The following is a 6,744-nucleotide window of genomic DNA, read 5'->3' on the forward strand; positions in this document are numbered from 1 at the left end:
TGCAAAACCTATCAGCCCGATCTGAGGTGTGGTGAGCCGAGAAGGGTCGCCCCCTCTTCTATTTTGTTCTACTACCTAGGTACTCTGTGACCTCCCGTGGGGAGTCAAAGAATCTTGGGCCTGTAGGGGTTAGTAACTTAAGCTGGCCGGGTATAAGAGGTACACCTGTCTACCCTCAGCGTTGAGCCTTTGAGCAGAGTGGGGAAAATTCTTTACGCTTCCCTCATTAATTCTGAGGAATAGTCCTTGGAAATAAGCAATTTTGGAACCTTCAAACATTATGGGGGACATTTTTCCTATATGCGCGCAGCAGTTCTACCTTCAGTTGAAAATGTAGCAGTTTGATCATACTTTCTGGGTTTGTACATTATTCCTCTCCTGGTGTCTTTCAGGCCCCACCCTATGTGCCCATTCACACTACCTTTGAAAATATTGGGGATAAGTTTAAGTATTAGGAGGCAGAGTGTTCTCAACAAAGTGAATAGGTCTCTAGGTTTTACGCTTTCAGGGATCCCTAAAATGCGCAAATTGTTACTGCGGGATCTGTTTTCCAGATCCTCAAGCGCTTTTGGTTGTAAAACAATATTTTCTTTCACTAATACATCTATCTGGGTACCATGGGTAACTGCTGTGTCTTCAAGCCTGACACCCTGTTCTCCACTTCTGTAAAGCGGACTGAAAATTGCTTCATTTCCCCTGTTAGGTGGTCTAAGCCTTCTGTAAGCTATCAATTTTGGGGAGAAAGATGGAGGAGAGCTGCTGTACCACTAGGTGTGATTCAGAAGGAACCCCAAGAAGATCCTGCCCAGGAGGGGGTGTATCCTGTGAGTGGTCAGCGGTCCCCTATTTCTTTCTGAGGATTATTTTTCCCCTGACATTTTGCCCCCAGTCAGAAATCTATCCATACACAAGTAACAGGTCCCACTAGAGGAAGTATCCACACCACCCCCCCAGAGCAGTACAACAAAAACACAAACAGAAATGAGCAAAAAGTCTTTTGCAGGGACAGCAGTTCTGTACTCTGATGTAGCTGGGAGTACCAGTGCAGCACCAGATGGTGTAAAGTTTTAATTGTGTGCTTTTTCTGTCCTTGGGCCCTCAGGGCGTGATGCTGCCAGAGGCTGATAACAGAGAGAGTGTCTTTCCTTATAGCACAGGGGGATTAGTATAGGTGATTAGGTGCAAATGTGGTTTCAAAGTATATACTGCACACGGTACATTGTTGTAGCCACCATTAAAGATTGTCTCTGTTACTGGTGACCTGTAGATCTGTGCTATAGCCACACCGTATGTGTCTGCGAGGACCACAAGAGCCCAAACCACTGAGAGTGGAGAAGTGCCGGATGATAGGAAGCAGAAGGAGAGTAGGGAAAGAGTTCTCTGCTGTATAAGCCAATTATGTCATTAGCTGCGACTCTCCACTGTTAGTCTGTCCCCTGGGCCTTCTTAAAACACAGTCCAGGCCCAAATAATGTCGCCAGTGCTTGATCTAGGGGCTCTTGTGTGGGCAGTGTTCCGTGTCTTATGACTTAGCTCATGCAGCGCACGTTCCCCCAAAGGTCAGTGTGTAAGCAACAAAGATTACCTTGTCCAGGCGGTTGTGGCGGCAGCTTGTTATGGGGGCCGCGGAGCACAGTGTGGAGGCGTGGGATGCTTTCACAATCAGAGTCGCTCGGATGGTGTTCTGTACTCCTGGCCTCCAGACCCGCGTGGGTCTTAGCGTTAGCCCTGTTGTGCGGTCTGCGGCAGACAGTATGGCGCCTTTTCGCGCCTGTTATTGGGCCGCTCTTCTCCGGTCGGTAGTAGCCCAGCGCACCACCGTGGTACCTGTGGCTGTCTCTGGGTTAGATCTCCATGTAGGTCGGTGCCCTCTGCCAGCCGGTCATGTGTGTTCCCACCGGTAGCTGTGTGTGGCCTCACCTCGTGGCCGGTGTCGTGCTCTGCTGTATGTCAGATGGGGAATACGGTCCTTGAGGACCACTCGGACCGGGAACGGCAGCAGTCCGCTCTCCGCTCTCCGCCGGTAACGATCAGGTCGTGCAGGTCAGACGAATAGCTTGCGACCTCTCCTCCTGCAAATGGCGCACCTGCATGTGCTGCTTGTTCACGGTGGGGGCGAGATGGATATCGCCAGTGCTTTAGATGCCAAACACCTTCTGTGTTAAGGCCAGATCACTCTTGGATGTTGTCAGGAATAGTTAAAGGCTCCCTTGATGGTACAAAACCCCAAATAAAATCGGCAGAGTTTGTAAAAGTTTATGGGAGCTCCGGGAGGCTCTTCACTCCAGCTGCCTATTCCTTGGCCCGCCCACCGGAAGTCGAGCTTTTCTATTTTAATTTTAGAATAGGGGTAGGGGCATTTCTTTATTTTTGGGGGCTTTGTTATTTTATTAGGGGGCTTAGAGTAGGTGTAATTAGTTTTTAAAATTGTTGTAATATTTTTCTAATGTTTGTAAATATTTATTTTTATTTTTTGTAACTTAGTTCTTTTTTATTTTATTGTACTTTAGTTTAGTTTATTTAATTGTATTTATTTGTAGGTAATGTATTTAATTAATTTTATTGATAGTGTAGTGTTAGGTTTAATTGTAGATAATTTTAGGTAATTTATTTAATTAATTTATTGATCGTGTAGTGTTAGGTTTAATTGTAACTTAGGTTAGGATTTATTTTACAGGTAATTTTGTAATTATTTTAACTAGGTAGCTATTAAATACTAAATAACTATTTAATAGCTATTGTACCTGGTTAAAATAAATATAAAGTTGCCTGTAAAATAAATATTAATCCTAAAATAGCTACAATATAATTATAATTTATATTGTATCTATATTAGGGTTTATTTTACAGGTAAGTATTTTGCTTTAAATAGGAATAATTTATTTAATAAGAGTTAATTTATTTCGTTAGATTTAAATTATGTTTAACTTAGGGGGGTGTTAGGGTTAGGGTTAGACTTAGCTTTAGGGGTTAAAAATTTTATTAGAGTAGCGGTGAGGTCCGGTCGGGAGATTAGGGATTAATACTTGAATTTAGGTGGAGGCGACGTTGTGGGGGGCAGATTAGGGGTTAATAAATATAATATAGGGGTCGGCGGTGTTATGGGCAGCAGATTAGGGGTACATAAGTATAATGTAGGTTGCGGTGGTGTACGGAGCGGCAGATTAGGGGTTAAAAAAAATATGCAGGTGTCAGCGATATTAGCAGATTAGGGGTTAATAAGTGTAAGGTTAGGGTTGTTTAGACTCGGGGGTACATGTTAGGGTGTTTAGGTGCAGGCTTAGGAAGTGTTTCCCCATAGGAAACCAATGGGCCTGCGTTAGGAGCTGAATCGCAGCTTTTTTGCAGGTGTTAGGTTTTTTTTTCAGCTCCAAACTGCCCCATTGTTTTCTATGGGGAATCGTGCACGAGCACGTTTTGAAGCTGGCCGGTCCGTAAGCACCGCTGGTATTGAGAGTTGCAGTGGCTGTAAATTATGCTCTACGCTCCCTTTTTGGAGCCTAACGCAGCCATTCTGTGAACTCTAAATACCAGCGGTATTTAAAAGGTGCGGGGAAAAAAAAGCATGCTTTAGCTACGCGGGTCGTTACCGACAAAACTTTAAATCTAGGCGTTTGATAGCTACAATGTAAATAAAATTATATTGTAGCTATCTTAGGATTTATATTTATTTTACAGGCAACTTTGTATTTATTTTAAACTAGGTACATTAGTTTATAAATAGTTATTAACTATTTAATAACCACCTAGCATAAAATAAATACAAAAATACCTGTAAAATAAATCCTAAACCTAAGTTACAATAAACCTAACACTACACTATCATTAAATTAATTAAATAAATTAACTACAAATAACTACAATTAAATACAATTACATAAACTAACTAAAGTACCAAAAAACAAACACTAAATTGCAGAAAATAAAAAAGATTACAAGAATTTTAAACTAATTACACTAATCTAAGCCCCCCTAATAAAATAATAAAAAAAAAAATAAACGTCCCTACCCTATACTACATTACAAAGGTAACCAGCTCTTTTACCAGCCCTTAAAAGGGCTTTTTGCGGGGCATGCCCAAAGTAATCAGCCCTTTGCCTTTAAAAAATAATACACCCCCCCCCCAACATTAAACCCACCACACCCACATACCCCTACTCTAACCCACCCAAAACCCTCTTAAATAAACCTAACACTACCCCCCCTGAAGATCTGCCTACCTTGAGTGTCGTGTTCACCCAGCTGGGCCGAAGTCATCATCCCAAGGAGCGCTGAAGAGGTCATCCATCCGATAGAAGTCTTCATCCAGGCGGTGTCTTCAATCTTCATCCTCTGGAGCGGAGCCATCTTCAAAGCAGCCGACGCGGATCCATCCTCTTCAACCGATGCCTACTCGCCGAATGAATATTCCTTTTAGTGACGTCATCCAAGATGGCGTCCCTCGAATTCCGATTGGCTGAAAGGATTCTATCAGCCAATTGGAATTAAGGTAGGAAAAATCTGATTGGCTTATTCAATGAGCCAATCAGATGAAGTTCAATCTGTCCAACTGTTCCGATCAGCCAATATTCCTTTAAGTGACGTCATCCAAGATGGCGTCCCCTGAATTCCGATTGGCTGATAGGATTCTATCAGCCCAATCGGAATTAAGGTAGGGGAAAAATCTGATTGGCTGATTCAATGAGCCAATCATTTTGAAGGTTCAATCTGATTGGCTGATCCAATCAGCCAATCAATTGAGCTCACATTCTATTCTATTCACATATTGTTTTCTTTGTGTTTGGTTTTTATTTTTTCTTCTTCTTGATTTGCTGTTTGGCTCTAGGAATATATGTGGACCAATGAAGGCTGTACGTGATCTGTCCCACTCTCTTTACTTCTTTGTATAGGCTGGCCACATATTGAGTAACATCACAGTATAGGGTAAATGGTTAACTAGAGTAAACTGTAATAACTGTTACTATAGGGTGAACTACTAAACGGTTCTAAGATAAAAAAATTGAAAAGTTGGGTACTTGGAGCAGAAGACCTTAAACAGCCCCTGTACCAAAGTGGTATTTGCGCCTCTTCCTTTTTTTTTTTTCCAGAAAGTCAAGTTGTTAATTTCTATTTTTTACACTCAAAGTGTGCAATATATTGTCTACTGGCCGCATGAACACTTAAAGGGCCACCTGTAAGTAAATATTTTCTATGCCCTGTTACTAACTAACTACCCCAAATACGCTTTTTTATCAATAGCATTTCATTAACATATCTCTACCGTATATATCAGAAATCTTGTCTGCAAATTTAATTGTTTTCCAAAACCCACTCATGGGTATCCTTTGCTCTGTACCAACTCCGATTACAATACCTAGGTTTCAAAATGGCGCTTTAAAACACAATTTCATTGGTTTAAGTATTTTGAACATGCATGTGCTGAAATAGTGGGCAGGAAAACGGACATCATCGGCAAATAAAAGATATAACTTTTTAGAACGTTAGAATAGGAATGTGAGCTCAATCTGATTGGCTGATTGGATCAGCCAATCAGATTGAACTTCAAAAAATGATTGGCTCATTGAATCAGCCAATCAGATTTTTCCTACCCTTAATTCGATTGGCTGATAGAATCCTATCAGCCAATCGGAATTCGGGGGGACACCATCTTGGATGACGTTCACTTAAAGGAATATTCATTCGGCGAGTAGGCGTTAGTTGAAGAGGATGGATCCGCGTCGGCTGCTTTTGAAGATGGCTCCGCTCCACTCCAGATGGATGAAGATTGAAGACGCCGTCTGGATGAAGACTTCTATCGGATGGAAGACATCTTCAGCGCCCCCTTGGATGATGAACTTCAGGCCCTGGCTGGGTGAACACGACTCAAGGTAGGGAGATCTTCAGGGGGGTAGTGTTAGGTTTATTTAAGGGGGGTTTGGGTGGGTTAGAGTAGGGGTATGTGGGTGGTGGGTTTTAATGTTGGGGGGGTTGTATTTTTTTTTCAGGCAAAAGAGCTGATTTACTTTGGGGCATGCCTGCAAAAAGCCCTTTTTATGGGTGGTAAAAGAGCTGGTTACTTTGTAATGTAGAATAGGGTAGGGACTTTATTATTTTGTTTTTTTTAATTTATTAGGGGCCTTAGATTAGGTGTAATTAGTTTAAAATTCTTGTAATCTTTTTTATTTTCTGTAATTTAGTGTTTGTTTTTTTGTAATTTAGTTTAGTTAGTTAATTGTATTTATTGTAGCTACTTGTAGTTAATTAATTTAATTTATTTAATGATAGTGTAGTGTTAGGTTTAATGTAACTTAGGTTAGGATTTATTCTACAGGTAAATTTTGTATTTATTTTAGCTAGGTGGTTATTAAATAGTTAAATAACTATTTATAACTATGCTAACTAGCTAAAATAAATACAAAGTTACCTGTAAAATTAAATATAAATGCTAAAATAGCTACAATGTAATTATTAATTACATTGTAGCTATCTTAGGGTTTATTTTACAGGTAAGTATTTAGTTTTAAATAGGATAATTTATTTAATGATAGTGTAGTGTTAGGTGTAATTGTAACTTAGGTTAGTTTTTATTTTACAGGTAAATTTGTCTTTATTTTATCTAGGTAGCTATTAAATAGTTATTAACTATTTAATAGCTATTGTACCTAGTAAAAATACATTTAAATTTGCCTGTAAAATAAAAATAAATCCTAAAATAGCTACAATATAATTATTATTTATATTGTAGCTATATTAGGGTTTATTTTA

Source organism: Bombina bombina, chromosome 1, assembly GCF_027579735.1.
Source record: "Bombina bombina isolate aBomBom1 chromosome 1, aBomBom1.pri, whole genome shotgun sequence".
Lineage (NCBI taxonomy): Eukaryota > Metazoa > Chordata > Amphibia > Anura > Bombinatoridae > Bombina > Bombina bombina.